Genomic DNA, 17,968 nt, shown 5'->3' with positions numbered 1-17,968 from the left:
TTATGTATCAAGCTTTTATATGTGGTACAGTATCCAACGCCTATTATACATCCAGATACACAACCGACAGCTTTATCTCGGTCCATCCTGGTACATGCCTCCTCACAAAACAGATATCAGCAACTTTTGACAATCCAGGTATTGTGAAAAGACGACAACTTCCCGAATTCCCAGCGAGCTGGGAGTTGTAGTTTGACAGCAGATGGAGTGCAAGAAGTTACTGATCCCCATTTGAACTTTCCTCCCACCTCTCATCTAACTTTCTCTTTGACAATCTACAATCTGGTTTCCGTCCCCATCATTCCACTGAGACAGCCCTGACCAAAATTACCGACTTACAGCCAAAGCAAACAGACAATACTCTATACTCCTCCGTCTAGACCTGTCCTCTGCTTTCGACACAGTTGACCACTGCCTCCTACTGCAGATCCTCTCCTCCTTTGGCATCAAAGACCTCGTCTTATCCTGGATCTCCTCATACCATTCCAACTGCACATTCAGCGTTTCCCACTCCCACACTAACTCCTCATCCCACTCTCTCTCCCTCGGAGTCCCCCAAGGCTCTGTCTTAGGACCCCTACTCTTCTCAATCTATACACTTGGCCTGGGGCAACTCAAAGTCCCAAGGATTCCAGTACCACCTTTATGCTGATGACACTCATATCTACCTCTCAGGCCCAGATGTCACCTCTCTGCTCTCCAGAATCCCGGAGTGTATATCAGCCATATCCTCCTCCTTCTCCTCTCGCTTCCTCAAATTCAATGTGGACAAATCTGAACTGATCATCTTTCCTCCATCTCACAGATCTTCCTTATCCGACCTGTCTATAACAATTGACAGTATCACGCTTTCCCCAGTACTGGAGGTCCACTGCCTCGGAGTAACCCTTGACTCTGCCCTGTCCTTCAAACCACACATCCAAGCTCTCTCTATCTCCTGTCGCCTCCAGCTCAAAATATTTCCAGAACCCGTCCCTTCCTCAACCCTCAATCTACTAAAATGCTTGTGCATGCTCTCATCAACTCCTGCCTCGACTACTGCAATATCCTTTTCTGTGGCCTCCCTGCTAACATACTCGCACCTCTCCAGTCCATCCTTAACTCTGCCGCCCGACTAATCCATCTCTCTCCTCGCTACTCCTCCGCCCCTCTGCAAATTTCTTCACTGGCTCCCATTCCCTCAAAATTACTAATACTGACCTACAAGGCCATCTACAACCTGTCTCCTCCATATATCTCTGAACTAATCTCCCGATATCTTCCCTCACGTAATCTCCAGTCCTCCCAAGACCTCTCCCAAGACCTCCTTCTCTCCTCCACACTTATTCACTCCTCACCCAACCGCCTCCAAGACTTCTCCCGAATTCTCTGGAATTCTTCGCCCCAAAAAACCCACCTCTTCAGGAAAGCCTACAGCCTGCAATGATCCTCACCACAACTGGAGCTACTGCCTCACCACCACTGGAGCTGCTGCAACCTCCCAAACTACTGTCTCCTTCCCCACCATCCTGTAGAATGTAAGCCCAAAAGGGCAGGGTCCTCTCTCCCCTCTATATCAGTCTGTGACTGTTAGTTTGCTTACTGTAAGTGATATCTGTAATTTGTATGTAACCCCTTCTCATGTACAGCACCATGGAACCAATGGTGCTTTATAAATAAACAACAATAAGAGATAGCTAACACTAGAGAAGACAGAGAAAGGGTTCAGAAGGATCTAGAGAAGCTTTAACAATGGGCAGTAACTAATCGAATGGTATTTAACAGGGAGAAATGCAAAATTCTACATCTGGGCAAGAAAAACGAAAATTACATTTATATAATAGGAGGAATAGAACTAAGCAACAGCACATGTGAAAAAGACTTGGGTATACTAATAGATCACATGAGTCAACAGTGTGATGCAGCAGCAAAACATGGATTTTTGTGATAACTCACCGTAAAATCCTTTTCTCCGAGACACTTAGTTGGGGACACAGGACAGTGGGAGTATGCTACTGCCGCCAGGAGGCTGACACTAAGTGAATGAAAAAAAGGTTAGCTCCTCCTCCGCAGTATACACCCTCGCCTCGATTGCAGGCGGAATCAGTTCGGTGCAAAAGCAGTAGGAAATCTACAAGATCTACAAGACAAAATCAGCCTCAATGCAGGTAACAGCCCGTCTAGAAAACCCACCTGGTATCATAAATACAGTGCCTACAAGTAGTATTCAACCCCCTGCAGATTTAGCAGGTTTGATAAGATGCAAATAAGTTAGAGCCTTCAAACTTCACACAAGAGCAGGATTTATTAACAGATGCGTAAATCTTACAAGCCAAAAAGTTATGTTGCTCAGTTAAATTTTAATAAATTTTAAACATAAAAGTGTGGGTCAATTATTATTCAACCCCTAGGTTTAATATTTTGTGGAATAACCCTTGTTTGCAATTACAGCTAATAATCGTCTTTTATAAGACCTGATCAGGCTGGCACAGGTCTCTGGAGTTATCTTGGCCCACTCCTCCATGCAGATCTTCTCCAAGTTATCTAGGTTCTTTGGTGTCTCATGTGGACTTTAATCTTGAGCTCCTTCCACAAGTTTTCAATTGGGTTAAGGTCAGGAGACTGACTAGGCCACTCCAACACCTTGATTTTTTGCCTCTTGAACCAGGCCTTGGTTTTCTTGGCTGTGTGCTTTGGGTCGTTGTCTTGTTGGAAGATGAAATGACGACCCATCTTAAGATCCTTGATGGAGGAGCGGAGGTTCTTGGCCAAAATCTCCAGGTAGGCCGTGCTATCCATCTTCCCATGGATGCGGACCAGATGGCCAGGCCCCTTGGCTGAGAAACAGCCCCACAGCATGATGCTGCCACCACCATGCTTGACTGTAGGGATGGTATTCTTGGGATCATATGCAGTGCCATCCAGTCTCCAAACGTCACGTGTGTGGTTGGCACCAAAGATCTCGATCTTGGTCTCATCAGACCAGAGAACCTTGAACCAGTCTGTCTCAGAGTCCTCCAAGTGATCATGAGCAAACTGTAGTTGAGCCTTGACATGACGCTTTGAAAGTAAAGGTACCTTACGGGCTCGTCTGGAACGGAGACCATTGCGGTGGAGTACGTTACTTATGGTATTGACTGAAACCAATGTCCCCACTGCCATGAGATCTTCCCGGAGCTCCTTCCTTGTTGTCCTTGGGTTAGCCTTGACTCTTCGGACAAGCCTGGCCTCGGCACGGGAGGAAACTTTCAAAGGCTGTCCAGGCCGTGGAAGGCTAACAGTAGTTCCATAAGCCTTCCACTTCCGGATGATGCTCCCAACAGTGGAGACAGGTAGGCCCAACTCCTTGGAAAGGGTTTTGTACCCCTTGCCAGCCTTGTGACCCTCCACGATCTTGTCTCTGATGGCCTTGGAATGCTCCTTTGTCTTTCCCATGTTGACCATGTATGAGTGCTGTTCACAAGTTTGGGGAGGGTCTTAAATAGTCAGAAAAGGCTGGAAAAAGAGATAATTAATCCAAACATGTGAAGCTCATTGTTCTTTGTGCCTGAAATACTTCTTAATACTTTAGGGGAACCAAACAGAATTCTGGTGGTTTGAGGGGTTGAATAATAAATGACCCTCTGAATAAACTTTTCACAATTTAAAAAAAAATTAAACAAAGAAATAACATTCTTTTTTGCTGCAGTGCATTTCACACTTCCAGGCTGATCTACAGTCCAAATGTCACAATGCCAAGTTAATTCCAAATGTGTAAACCTGCTAAATCTGCAGGGGGTTGAATACTACTTGTAGGCACTGTATCTATTAATAAACAAAAAGGAGCCAATTTGCTAACAGGGTGGGTGCTGTGTCCCCCAATGAGCGTCTTGGAGAAAAGGATTTTACGGTGAGTTATCACAAAAATCCATGTTTCTCCTTCGCCTCATTGGGGGACACAGGACAGTGGGACGTCCTAAAGCAGTCCCTGGGTGGAGAGTCGACTCACCGGTCCAAGCTACACACATCTACTGTGTAAAGGTGCGGTGTGGAGAATCTTTTTACCAAGGCTGCCTCTGATGAAGCCAGCGTATGGACATTTGTAATGTTTGGAGAATGTGTGCCGGCTGGACCAGGTTGCTGCCTTGCATACCTGCTCCGCCGATGCCTGGTGCCGAAGAGCCCAAGAGGCGCCCACTGGTTGAGTTGAGTGCGCTCTGATCTCTGCTGGCACAGCTGCGCCTCCGAAGCGGTAGGATTCCTGAATCGTCAGCCGAATCCACCTGGCTATGGTCGCACTTGAGGCAGCAAGTCCCCTCCTGCGACCCTCAGGGAGCACGAACAGCGTGTCTGTCTGACGAAAGGATGCCATCCGTGACACGTACCTCTTGGGAGCTCTCCCCAGATTTAACATATGAAGAACCTTTTCCACCCGGTGTACTGGTGCCCGGAAAGAGGAGGACAAGGCTAAAATATCCTCATTAAAACGAAATGAGGAAACAACCTTCGGCAGAAAAGGGGGAGCTGGCCTAAGAACCACCTTCTCCTTGTGAGATATCAGGAACGGAGCTCGGCAAGATAGATCTGCCAGCTCCGGGACCCGCCTGATTGATGTTATCGCCACGAGGAACACCACCTTCCAGGGAAGGTAAGTCGAAGAGACATCTTGTAGTGGATTGAATATAGCTCCCTGCAGAATGCTTAGGACCAGGTTAAGGTCCCAGGTGTCCCGAGGGGTCCTATAGGGGGGTACCAAGTGTGAGACCCCCTGGCTGAAGGTCTATACCTGCAGACTGGTAGCGATTCTGCGCTGAAACAGGATGAAGAAGGCAGATATCAGTCTCCTAAGGGAATGTGGAGCTAAACCCGAGTCCAGGCCAGACTGGGAAAAAAACGCCAAAATATGGCAATAGATAATCTCAGTGGAGAACGACCGTGGTCCTGACACCATGAAAAAGACAATCCTCTAGGTGTGGTGGAAAATATGTGCTGAGGCGGGCTTCTGTGCACGAAGCATTGTAGTAACCACATTGCGTCCGAACCCAGCCTAGGTCAGAATCCCAAGATTCAACGGCTAAGCCGTCAAACACAGGGCCCCTGGGTTCGGGTGGTAGATTGGGACCTGGGAAGGTAGGTCTGGGCGCTTTGGCAGTCGCCAGGGAACGTCAGCGAGTAGCTGCACCAGGTTTGCGTAGTACGCCCGCCGAGGTCAATCTGGGGCCAGTAGCACCACTGGAACCTCCTTCTGCCTTGATCCTCTTGATGATCCTTGGGAGTGGTGGCAGCGGGGGAAATAGGTATGGGAGGCGAATACTGGTTCAATGGCAGAACCATCGCATTCCCGGTGATTGCCTGCGGGTCCCGGGACCGAGGCGACCAACGCGCCCACCTTGGCGCCTACCCCGGAGACCGTCAGGTCCACGTCCAGCGTTCCCCAACATCGGCATATTTGCCGGAAAATCTCGGGGTGTAGTGACCATTCCCTGGACACAAGACCCTGCTGGCTGAGGAAGTCTGCCGCCCAGCTTTCTACGCCCAGTGAGGGATGTGCCTCACCTCGTGCATGGCTGCTTTGCTGCGGGTGCTCCCCTGGTGATATATGTTAGCCACGGCCGTGGCGTTGTCCGATTGAATCCAGACGGGGCGGCCTGCTAGAGGATGATGAAAACGTTGCGAAGCCAGCCGGATTGCTCGAATCTCTAACAAGCTGATTGGGATGCGTGCCCCCTGTGGCGACCACCGTCCCTGGGTCGCATGATGGTGAAAAAAACTCAGTAGCCGAGGAGACCGGCGTCGGTTGTGACCACCAATCCATAGTCCGGGGGAAAGGGTTTCCCCTGAAGACGGGAGGAACTGACTGTCCTCCATCCAAGTGCCTGTCTGACCTGCCTGGACAACCGGCACTGGTGGTAGAGTGAGAACGGGTTCTTGTCCCATGATGCCAAAAGGGCGTGCTGCAGGGGGCGAGGATGGAGTTTGGACAAACGGAATTGCTCCCGTTGCTGCCACTCTCTTCCCTAAGACCCTCATGCAAAGATGAATGGTGTGAGGGACTGACTGGCGAAGTATTTGGACTCCTTGCCGAAGAGCTAGGGCTTTGTCTCGAGGGAGGATTACCAACCTTCGGGAGGTGCCGAAGATCATCCTTAAAAGGGAACTCCTCTGAGCTGGGACCGGGGATGATTTCTTCAGGTTGACCAACCACCCTAAGCAGGCAAGAGTATCTAGCGTTGATGCTCTCCTCACATGCACAATATGAAGGGCCCCTGATCAAGAGGTCATCCAAATGAAGCAAGACGACAATGCCCCGGGAGTGCAGGATGGCTATGACGAACGCCCTGACCCCTGTGAACACTCCGGGGGTGGTAGGTAGCCCGAAGGGGAGAGCTGCGAGCTGCAAGTGTAGGCCGTTGATAGCGAAGCGTAGAAATTTCTGACCCTGACAAAACTGTTCAGAAGCTTAAGGTCCAGAATGGGCGTGACAGCCCCGTCCCTTTCGGGGGCCGTGAACAGGTTGGAATAGAAACCCTGCCAACTTTCTTTTTCTGGTACGGGGATGACCACCGTTTTGCCGGAGCAATTCTATGGCCTTGAACAGGGCCTGTGCCCGGGATTCCATTTTGGAAGGACGAAAAAGCAAAAAAATCATCTTGGGGGCTGTGTGATAAAGTCTAACTTGTACCCCGAGGGTACCAGCCCCTTACCCATGTGAAGTACAGTATTCAGATGTACGGGACATCTCGTTCTCAAAGACTCCATTTTTGTGCTTGCGACGCCATTTTGTTGTTTATGAGTTAAATTTTGTAACTTAACTAGGGGAAAGTTCACGGTTGTTATGAAACCAGACTGTTCCAGTTTGAACAAGATATGAGATACGAGACCCTGAAGAATGTGCTATTGTTCTATTCTCTACGTCACGTAACTAGGGATATATTCCGATTTTCTTGCAATACTATTGGCTTATAAAGTAAATGTATTACGACGATGCTATTGGTAGCTGAGTATTTTGTATAATTAAGCAAAATACTATAAAAAGGTGACATAATAAACGGGGTTAGTGATCTGCCTTGATCCTCCCATACAGAGGCACACGTCTCCGTCTGGTCATTCCCAGTTGCTAGCAACGCCTTGTGGATTAATTTGGAAATCACTTTGTCAACCGTGAAGGGTTAATTTATCCCTCCCTCAATAGCTACCTCGTCAACCATGTGTCGCGCACGACGGATAGCCAGACATGGTGAAACCAGAGTAGGCGACCGCCAACTCTACTGGTGTCGCCCGGAACTTGCCACAAGTCATTTGGCTGAAGATCGTTGAGACCTAGGTCCCCTTGATCTGGGCTGTTGGGATCGCATTCTCTCCAATGGGTTGGCTCTATATGAGACTTGATGATCTCTGTCCTGGTTGGGGTGACCTGTAACGGCGGGGTTGGTTGCTGAAGCCCACCCGGGGTTGCGAAAGGTGTTTAACCCCTTATTGAGGGAGAAAACTGCTCCTGCCACCTATGGAGTCAGAGATAAGCTGATCCAAACTTTCACCAAAGAGGCAAATGCAGCCACGCTCAGCCTAGAATGGCCGGTGGCACCCAAATAGGTGGCCGCTCCGATAAGGTAAAGAAGTTAAAGGACTTCTTGGAGGTTGAATCTGCACACCAAGTCCTCAACCACAGAGCCCCTCTTAATAGAAATTGCATTTGCGGCAGCGAGCGCTGCGCAGCTAGCCGCATCCAAAGACGCATTAATAAAGTAGTCTGCGGCCAATGCAATCTGATTAGCAATATTTGCTACCTCCGCAGGCAGGTCCATACCCTGCAAGGCTCTATTTAATGATTCAGACCAAGAGCCCATGGCCTTAGCTACCCAATTTGCTGCGAACGAGGGAGAGACTGAACCCGACGCGTCAAACACTGAGCAAGCCAGGCTCTCTGAGACGGTCAGTGGGATCCTTGATAGAGGAACCATTAGGTACGCACAACAGGGCTTTAGAGGCCAAGCGCGACATGGATGGATCTACCGTCGGGGATTCCACCCGTCTTACAGAGATCAAGAGCCAACAGGTATCTCCTCAAGCGCTTTCTGGCCTAAGAAACGCCTGTCTGTCCGTTTCCTGTGTCATTAAACCCAGGGTGGGCGACAAATACTGTTATGAGGCCGCTTGACCAGCTTAAATGACCCCCTGTGCCCCGAGGCCAGGGTGGATTCATTGTCAACCCCAGGGTCTGTTTCATGCCTCGATAAGGATATCCACTGTTTCCAGGTGACCCGGAGAAACTAAGACAAGGGGCTCGTCCGAGTCGTAATCAGAGTTCTGCTCGTTATCGACTACTGGCGAGAGGCAGAGCTCACGGATGCCGAGGCACCGGACGGACCGGGAGATGCTGTGTGGGTTCGTTTCCCCCGCGTCTGCCTTGTGAGAGAGCGGCCCCTGCAGGCCGGAGGCTCTTGTGAGGTGGAGGACCTCTCTAAGACAGGCGAGCCGCTATCCCTGCCCCTATCTGGGGCTTGAAGGGACTCGATTGCTCTCGTAAGTGAAGCCATGGACTGCGACAGAGACAGAGCCCATTCCGGGTGGTCGCAGGGGTGGGCTCCTGGGCACGTTCGGACTCCCAGACTTCACAGAATTTTGCATGTGGGAAGTTGGACCGATAGGAGGTGCACTCAGCATACAGAAACGTATGCGTCTTAGCTGCTCTGGACATGGTGGCCCTGCTAGGTGATATGCCTGCGGGGTTCTACTGCTTAGCCTCTGACAAAAAAACAGAGGGTGGCCTTCCTCCATCTGGGTAGCACTTACCCCAGTCCTGTGCCCAGTCCTGGATCCCCCTTTAGGCATCCAGCCTGCCGAACTGCTGCACCCTTTTCAAAAGAGTGCGCCTCGGCGTGTGGGCGGTCCTGCAGGGAGAGAAGGCGCCACCAGTGACGTCATATGGGCCGAGCTCCTGCTCGAGGGCTAGCGTCGGCTGAAGCAGGGGACTAAATTTTTCGGCACCCGCCCGAGGCTCCAGGAGCGGGTCTGCTGGAAGTACACGCGTCACGGGGCAGGGCTTCCACCCGCGGCCTAGTACCGGCAGAAGCCGGGGACTAAATTTACGGTGCCCACTTGAACATGGGGCCAAAAAACAGAGGCCTGTCAGGACATGCACTGCCGAGCGCTACCGCCGCGTGGGCGCATGCTGGCGCCCGACCGTGCACCCTAGCTCCATCTTTCCCTCCAAGGGATGAGGAGAGGGACCATCCGCCGCCTTGCAACACCACAGTCTAGCATTGGTGGTGCAGTGGGGGCAGCACGGACAATACTTGTGCCTCTGTACAGCCTAGGGTTTCAATACCTTAGGGTGGTCAGGGCTAAGTCCGGCATCATGTCCCACGTTGCGGGAAAGGATACGTGGAGGCGACACTCGCATGTGCTCGCCCGTTGCTGGTTTTGATTCCTCAGCAGCACAGAATTTCATGATTCTCTATGGTGAAAACCATTAAAATATATTTTGTATCCTTGCGGAAGTATCCGAAGCTAATTCTCCACAAAAGGATCTGCAATTCCTGGTGGTCTTATATAATACCGGACAGAGAAGGTAACTCTTCACCTTGGTGCACATTGAGGACATTTCTTTTTCAATTTTGCCACTTTCTGATGTTCTGATGCTTTTAGGACTTGCAAAGCTATGGCTCTGGTCATTGACTGGTCTACCGACCAGAACACCCAGTGGGAATCATCTTGTTTTCGTAATTGCCTAAAAAGTTTGATCCCAAATACCCACATGCTCTGAAACTCTGTTCTGCATCCATCGCCTCCAACTTGCCTGCCTCCCATCAGGATTTCGTAGATGTCTTCTCCAAGCAGAGACACGACCTCCTCATCGGCCGTATGACTGCACTATTCCATTTCCTCCAGGTACGGAACCTCACAAAGGCAGAGTTTATCATCTACCTCTCTTAGAAACAGAGGCAGTGTCCACCAACATTAAAGAGACCCGGGAAAAGGGATTCATCTGAAAATCTTCATCCCCAGCCGATGAAGGCCTCTTGGGTTTCTAAGACTGTGCATGAACTATCGGGGTCTTAATAAAATCACTGAAAGACCAACAGCCTTTGCCCCTAGTCACTGAGTTCAGAGTAAAGTTTAAAGGTGCTGTTGTCAAATTCGACCTGTATGGAGCCTATAACCTAATCCACAAGGTGATGAATGGAAGACAATGTTGAACATCTCGATGGTTACACTGAATATCCACTTATGCCTTTCGGATTGTGCAATGCACCGGCTGTGATCCAGCACTTAGTGTATGAGATCTTTTGTGATGTCATATACGTCTTAGTCTATCTGTATGACATCCTAATCTTCTTCAGAGACCTAGACTCTGATAGTCATCATGTCCGCTCTGTCCTGATGAGAATCCAAAAAAAAAAAAAAAAAATCTTTATGTCACATTCAAAAATGCCTCTGAAAGACAAGAGTTGCCTTTCCATGGCTACATAATCTCTTCTAGAGGTCTACGTATGATTCCAGAAAAAGTTTCCCCTGTTTTGGATTTGTGACCGCTCGATGGTCTCATGGCTTTCCAACGTTGAGATTTTCAACCTTAATTCTTAGCATTTATTATAGTCACCTACAATCATCACTACAACTCGGATCCTCCTTAAATGTCTAAATAACAGCCCAAATGAAAGTTCTGCGCTTGACCTCTACTTTATCTCTTCACATTCTCCTTAAAGAGTTTTACATCCTGTGAAAAAACCTACAGCATCCTACCCATCCTCATCCCCCCCTCTTCATGTAGACCACCTGTAAACTGAGCCTACATATACAAATTATATGAATGTGTCCCCAAAACTATAATGAGACACTGAGCTGAATACTGAATTCACAAGGACTGTGCAGATACATCCCATAGCCTGGTCCATGGACCCCAACACCCGCAAAGACTTATCAACCCCAATACCCCCAGAAACTGATCCATGGACCCGAATGTTACGTGTTACAGAACCACTCAGCACCCAGAATATGTTGTGCAGTTATATGTATGTATAATAGGTTCTATGTGAGATGCATGTCCCTAATGCATCAGCCCACAGGCTGCGCCCCTGGGCAGAGGGGACACGATATTCTCCTTTTGTCCGCCCTCCCCCCACCTTTGTAATTCCCACAGTAAACATCGGCAGGCCCCGGCCATCTGCGGCTTTTGTAATGCATGTCTGGCCTGCCGCTTTTCTATTGGCCTGCCCTCTGTATCTGTGTGATATATTCTGTGTCCTGTGAGTAAAGTGTTGTCAGACAGGAAATACGTGGAGAAGCAGTGATATTTTATATGCACCCATGTAACCAAGGAATTCCAGCCAGCGTCATTCATTCAGACTCCAGCCAACGCAGAGTGGACCTCCGAAAACACGGGGTGGTACTGAAAGAGGTATCCCAGCTTGGGTAGACCCCGTTACACTGGTGGCAGACAGCGGGATATGATACCCCTTCTACAGGAGAAAAGGAATGAATGGAAAATAACTACCAGAAGTTAAAGAGGACTACATTAAAAGATCTGGTGGAAGCCCGAGGGTTGATCGCCAGCAACAAAACAAAAGCGGATTTGATAGCAGCCATCATGGAACACGACAGTGCAGCGCCCCCCAATGTGAATGTGGAGGAGACCGAATTCCAGAGGGAGGTAAAGAGCAGACTGGCGTTCTATGGCCTAAACCCTGCAGGAGATCATACGAGAGGTGATGGCTGATGTGCGTACTGATCTGAAGGAAAAGATGGCCGAGCGGACCAGGATAGAGCTAGCCAAGATGGACATGGCAGAGCGGACCAAAGTGGAGCTGGCCAAGATGGAGATGGCAGAGCGGAGAGAGGAGAGTCAGCGAGCAGGGGGAGCTCTGGCCTTCAACCAAGTACCTTCAACAGTAAGCCACAAAAAGATCCAGTATAATGCCTTCCGACAGTTGGAGGTGGCAGAGGAAGACATTGATGGCTTTCTGCAGGACTTTGAGCGGCAGTGTGCCCTTCATCAAATGAAGCCGGAGGAACGGGTTCAGATTCTGGCCAGCAAGCTGACAGGCCGGGCAGCGGACGCCTATCGCATGGTACCTGATGAGGACTGTATGGACTATGCGCGGATCAAAGAAGTGATCTTGACCCGGTATGCGCTGACACCAGAGGCCTACCGCCAAAAGTTACGCGGACTTATAAAACGCGTAACCAATACCAACGATGAATGGGCCTGTAAATTACGGCGGTCACTGCTACAGTGGGTACAAGGGAGCCAAGCAACCACTAAGGAGGACGTCCTCCAGCTCTTCCTGTTAGAACGATTCTTGGACTAAACCCCGAGACACAGGAATGGCTTCGGGACAGGCGGCCAACGACTCTTGAGGAAGCCGCTCATCTGCCCGATGAACATCATGATGCCAGGAGGCAGCAGTTGTCCGGATCAAAGGTGGTCACTAGGGGCCTACCCATGGACCTGGAGGGCCCCAAACCACCGAAGATTGTAGGGGGACCAGCTAGAAACCCGGCCTACCACAGTCCCCCTGGGGAGCGATGCCACAGCTGTCGTCAGCTGGGCAACCTGCAAAGACAATGCCCCAACCGGACTCAGCATACCCAGTGGCCAAAGGCGGGAACAGCTACCTTCAGCCGGGCTGCTGTACACTGCTACCAAGGCGAAGCTGACCCGGCATTGGGGGCTACGATTAACCAAGGGGTGGAAGAGATGGAGGAAGTGCTGCATGAAGTAGACTCCATGCAGGCAGCCCAGGCAGATAATCGACAACAGCATCGACAGGTCGTGTGGGTTAATGGGAAACGTATGCAGGGACTAAGAGATTCCGGGGCAACTTTGACCCTTGTGAAGCCTCATCTCATCCGGGACCAAGAGAAGACAGACCGCACAGTGGCAGTTCGTGTAGCAGGGGGAGCTATACATCGACTACCCACTGCCAGGATTCACCTGAACTGGGAAGTCGGGGATGGCCTTGTTGAGGTCGGCTTGATGGAGGATTTGCCTGCAGACGTCTTGCTGGGAAATGACTTGGGGCCCAGGTTGTCTGCATTCTCGGTGGCCCCTCTGGCTGAGACCTATCCTGTGACCACCCGGAGACAAGCTCGAGCTGCGGAGGCGGAATCACACTCAGAGGAGGCCCAGGTAAGACATCCCAGCCCTGCACGTATTCCCATAGCCAGACACATTTCTTGGGCCACCCCAGATGAATTTAAGAGAGAGTTACTTGAGGATCCTTCATTAGAGGGATATCGTGGGAAGGCACAGGAGGGGAGAGGAGTACTGGAAGGGGAACAGTTTGTATGGAAGCAGGGACTCCTCTACCGGATCACAGAGCAGCACCACACAGGGACGAGCCCCACTATAAAACAACACCTGGTAGTTCCCAAGAAGTATAGGCAGGAGCTACTGCGAATCTCTCATGATATACCCTTGGCCGGGCACTTCGGCGTCAGTCACACCAGGCATCGTCTGACACAAAACTTCTTTTGGCCGGGGGTAACCTATGATGTTCATCAGTACTGCCAGACCTGTGACAGTTGTCAGCGCATTGGCAAGAGGGGGGATCGATGCAAGGCCAAATTACGCCCCCTCCCCATTGTGGAGGAACCATTTAGCCGAGTAGCGGTCGATCTGATAGGGCCGTTAGCCAAACCCAGTCCGTCCGGGAAAAAGTATATATTGACAGTGGTAGATTATGCCACAAGGTATCCAGAGGCGATTGCGTTACCTAACATACTGGCAGAGACGGTGGCGGCCGCCCTGCTCCAGGTTTTCTCACAGGTTGGATTTCCCCGGGAGATTATCTCGGACCAGGATACCCAGTTTACTGCAGAGGTGACCAACCAACTGTGGAAGCTGTGCGGTGTAAAGTCCATTAGTAGCGCCCCGTACCACCCGCAAACCAATGGGTTGTGTGAACGCTTTAACGGGACATTAAAACAGCTCATTGGGACTTTTACCAGGACCTACAGGGACTGGGAGAATTTCTTGCCACACCTCCTGTTTGCCTATCGGGAGGTGCCCCAAGAAACCACGGGGTTCTCCCCGTTCGAGCTGGTATATGGGAGACGGATAAGGGGACCCCTAGACCTAGTGCTGGAACACTGGGAAGGGGAGGGCCTCATAGAAGGGGTACCTATTGTACCCTATGTGCTGGAATTCTGGGACCGCCTACAGGAGCTGACCCAGGTTGTACGTGAGAACCTGCAGGCGACACAGCGGCGCCAGCGCGTATGGTACGATCGGAGGGCCAGAGAGCGCACTTTGGAAATAGGACAGAAGGTCCAGGTGTTAGAGCCCACTAAGCAGAATAAGTTTCAAGCTGCATGGCAGAGGCCCTACCAGGTAGTGGGGAAAATAGCCGACACAACCTATAATGTCGCCGATTGTGATGACCCCAGGGTTATCCGCATGTTCCACGTGAATATGCTGAAGCCCTACCGGGAGCGCCCTGAAGAGGTAGTGGCCATCTGTGCACCTGAAGCAGAGGATTTAGCCAGACTTCCCTTGCCGTATGTCTTAGGGGAAAGGACTCAGTCTAAAACATGGGACCAGGTACACCTGGGTGAAGACCTAGGCCCCCGGGAGAGACAGCAGGCGAAGGCGTTGTTGAGGCTGCAACAGAGGATGTTTTCAGAGAGACCGGGGTACACTCGCCTGGCACAACACAAGGTTGAGACCCAGGATCAGACCCCCCTGCGACAAAACCCCTTCCGCGTCCCTGAGTCTGTACGAGAGGGGATGCGACAAGAGATACAAGAGATGTTGCGTTTAGGGGTCATTGAAGAGTCAGATAGTCCCTGGGCATCCCCCGTAGTGTTAGTGCCCAAGAAGGATGGGACTACATGGTTTGTGTAGACTATCGTAAGCTCAATGAGAAAACAGTGACGGATGCATACCCCATGCCGCGTGTGGATGAGTTGTTAGACCGGCTGGCGGGGGCAAAGTATTTGACCACCATCTATGCAAAGGCTACTGGCAGATTCCCCTTAGTCCTGACGCTATTCCCAAGTCGGCATTTGTCACCCCGTTCGGCTTATTCCAGTTTCGAGTTATGCCATTCCGGATGAAGAATGCCCCGGCGACCTTCCAGAGGCTGGCTGACCGGCTTCTGGATGGTCTCCAGGACTATGCTTGTGCCTACCTGGACGACATCGCCATCTACAGTGCGACATGGGAAGAGCATCTAAATCACCTAGAGACAGTATTGGACAGGATCCACCTGGCCGGAATCACCCTGAACCCAAACAAGTGTCATGTGGGCAAAGCAGAGGTTCAGTATTTAGGGCATTGGGTGGGAAACAGCGACCAGAACCAGCCAAGATTGAGGCCATAGCCAAATGGCCCATCCCACGCACTAAAACCCAGGTCATGGAGTTTCTAGGGACAGTGGGGTATTACAGGAAATTCGTTCCCAATTACAGCAGCGTAGCCAAGCCCCTCACTGATTTGACCCGTAAGAACCAACCCCGCCAGGTAACCTGGACCTCAGAGTGTGAGGAAGCCTTCCGCCAACTAAAGGACGCCCTCACCAATACCCCTGTATTGGCCGCACCCGATCCAACTAAAGGTTTCCTTGTTCACACAGACGCTTCTATGTTTGGATTGGGGGCAGTACTGAGCCAAGTCGGGCCGGACGGCCAAGAACACCCGGTAGCTTACCTGAGTCGGAAACTACTGCCCCGTGAAGTAAGCTATGCGGCCATCGAGAAGGAGTGCCTGGTGGTAGTATGGGTACTCAAGAAGTTGCAACCATATTTGTATGGACGACAGTTTTCCCTCCTAGCGGACTATAATCCCCTAGTCTGGCTTAATCGGGTCTCCGGAGACAACGCCAGATTGCTGCGGTGGAGTTTAGCCCTACAACCTCTGGACTTCACCATCCACCACAGACCCGGCAAACAAAACGGTAACGCCGATGGACTAAGTCGACAAACGGTACTTGTACCAACCCCATAAACTTCGGTCATCCCCAAACCGATCCGTTGAGGATCAGACTGTGTATGCCGATCGCGTCGCTGAAAAGGGGAGCCGCGTTACGTGTTACAGAACCACTCAGCACCCAGAATATGTTGTGCAGGTATATGTATGTATAATAGGTTCTATGTGAGATGCATGTCCCTAATGCATCAGCCCACAGGCTGCGCCCCTGGGCAGAGGGGACACGATATTCTCCTTTTGTCCGCCCTCCCCCCACCTTTGTAATTCCCACAGTAAACATCGAAAAGCGGCAGGCCAGACATGCATTACAAAGCCGCAGGTGGCCGGGGCCTGCCGCTTTTCTATTGGCCTGCCCTCTGTATCTGTGTGATATATTCTGTGTCCTGTGAGTAAAGTGTTGTCAGACAGGAAATACGTGGAGAAGCAGTGATATTTTATATGCGCCCATGTAACCAAGGAAATCCAGCCAGCGTCATTCATTCAGACTCCAGCCAACGCAGAGTGGAACTCCGAAAACACGGTGTGGTACTGAAAGAAGTACCCCAGATTGGGTAGACCCCGTTACACCAAACATCCCTTGATGAATAGAACCCAACACCACCTATACACTGGTTTATAGTCTCCAAAACCCCCAAACATAGATTCATGGAACCCAACAACCCTAAACACTGGAAACTGGACCCAATTCCTCTAAAGACTAATTCAAGAACCTCAATAGCCCTACAGATGGGTACATGAACCCCAATACTGTTTAGAGACTTATACATGGGGAGCAAGTAGCACAGATTACATCAACTGATCCAACTCATTGGATGAGGAAATCAGCCGGTATCTCTGCCATAGAGGTCTCTTCTGTAGAATAAACAGCGGGATAAAGAAGAACGATCCCATAAATACATGGCTCTATGAAAGGCATTTACCATTTGTGGATTCCAATACACGTTCTTCAGGTCCATCCGCCACTCCACCAGGATATTCCGGCAAGGTCACAACATTAAAGGCCTAAGAGAAAAAAGAAGAAATTCTCGTCTATTTTGTATCCAGGATAAATTCACAACTGATGGCCGAGTCTGCTCAAGACTTGGGTGCGTGTTATGACAATGCTCCTATAGAAGCTAGCCGGTGCCGACATTCATAGGAGAAAGTGATTTTGCTCTGCTATTGCTGTAAATAGCACAAGCAATCGGACAATCACAGGATCCAGTCACCTACGGCTACTATAAAATGCAGTAAAATTAAAAAAAAACTATGAAAATATATAAAAAAAAAAAATTTAAAAGTTTAATCACACCTTTTTTCCCCTATCTAAAATTAAGAAAATAAACATACACAATCATAAAAGTCCGTTCCATCAAAATATAAAATTAATTAACCCCATCGGTAAATGCTGTAATGAAAAAAAAAAAGAAAAACAATGCCAGAATAGAAATTTTTTTTGGCCACCGCAACAACACAAAAAAATGTAATGAGAGGCGACCGAAACATTGCAGCTACACGAAGATGTCAATAAAAACGTTGACTCAAGGCACAAAATAAAAGTCCTCATACGGCGCCATTACCCGAAAATGTAAAATGTTACGGCTCTCGGAGAACAGCGACACGAGCAAAATTTATTTATTTTTTGTTAAACATTTGAATTTTTTTCCACCACTTAAAGAAACAGGAAAACTCTGCGTGTCTGATAGCGCCGCACTCGTACTGACCTGGAGAATCTCCCGGTCACTAACCCCTTTCTGACATCTGACGTAATATTCGAGTCCATGTGACCTTGGCCTATCTGACCAGGTACGGAATATTACGTCATCGTGATCAGCCGCGCACAAGGGGGGGGGGTGCGCGGGCGATCGCCACCGGGTGTCAGCTGACTCTAACAGCTGACACCCGGCATTAGGTGTCCCCGAAAAGCTGCGACTGAACATGATCGCATCATTCCGGAAGCCGGCACAGGGCTGACAGCTCCTCTGCCTTTGGATCAGAAACCCCGCGGTGTGATGAGGGGTCCCAATCGTTGCCATCGTGACCCCACATCCAGGTCACCAGAGCAAGGAAACTTGCTGGCCATGCGCAGTGCTGCTTCAT

At 50.2% G+C, this 17,968-nt stretch overlaps 1 pseudogene; it reads right to left on the bottom strand.

Annotated features, from left to right (window-relative positions):
• The window catches only part of LOC141051430 (uncharacterized), a 162,120-nt pseudogene that overhangs the window by 78,808 nt on the left and 65,344 nt on the right, over positions 1-17,968 (bottom strand).

The sequence above is a fragment of the Dendrobates tinctorius genome, unplaced genomic scaffold, assembly GCF_039654945.1.
Source record: "Dendrobates tinctorius isolate UK_male_01 unplaced genomic scaffold, ASM3965494v1 ptg000157l, whole genome shotgun sequence".
NCBI lineage: Eukaryota > Metazoa > Chordata > Amphibia > Anura > Dendrobatidae > Dendrobates > Dendrobates tinctorius.
This window is presented reverse-complemented; position numbering and strand designations above follow the sequence as displayed.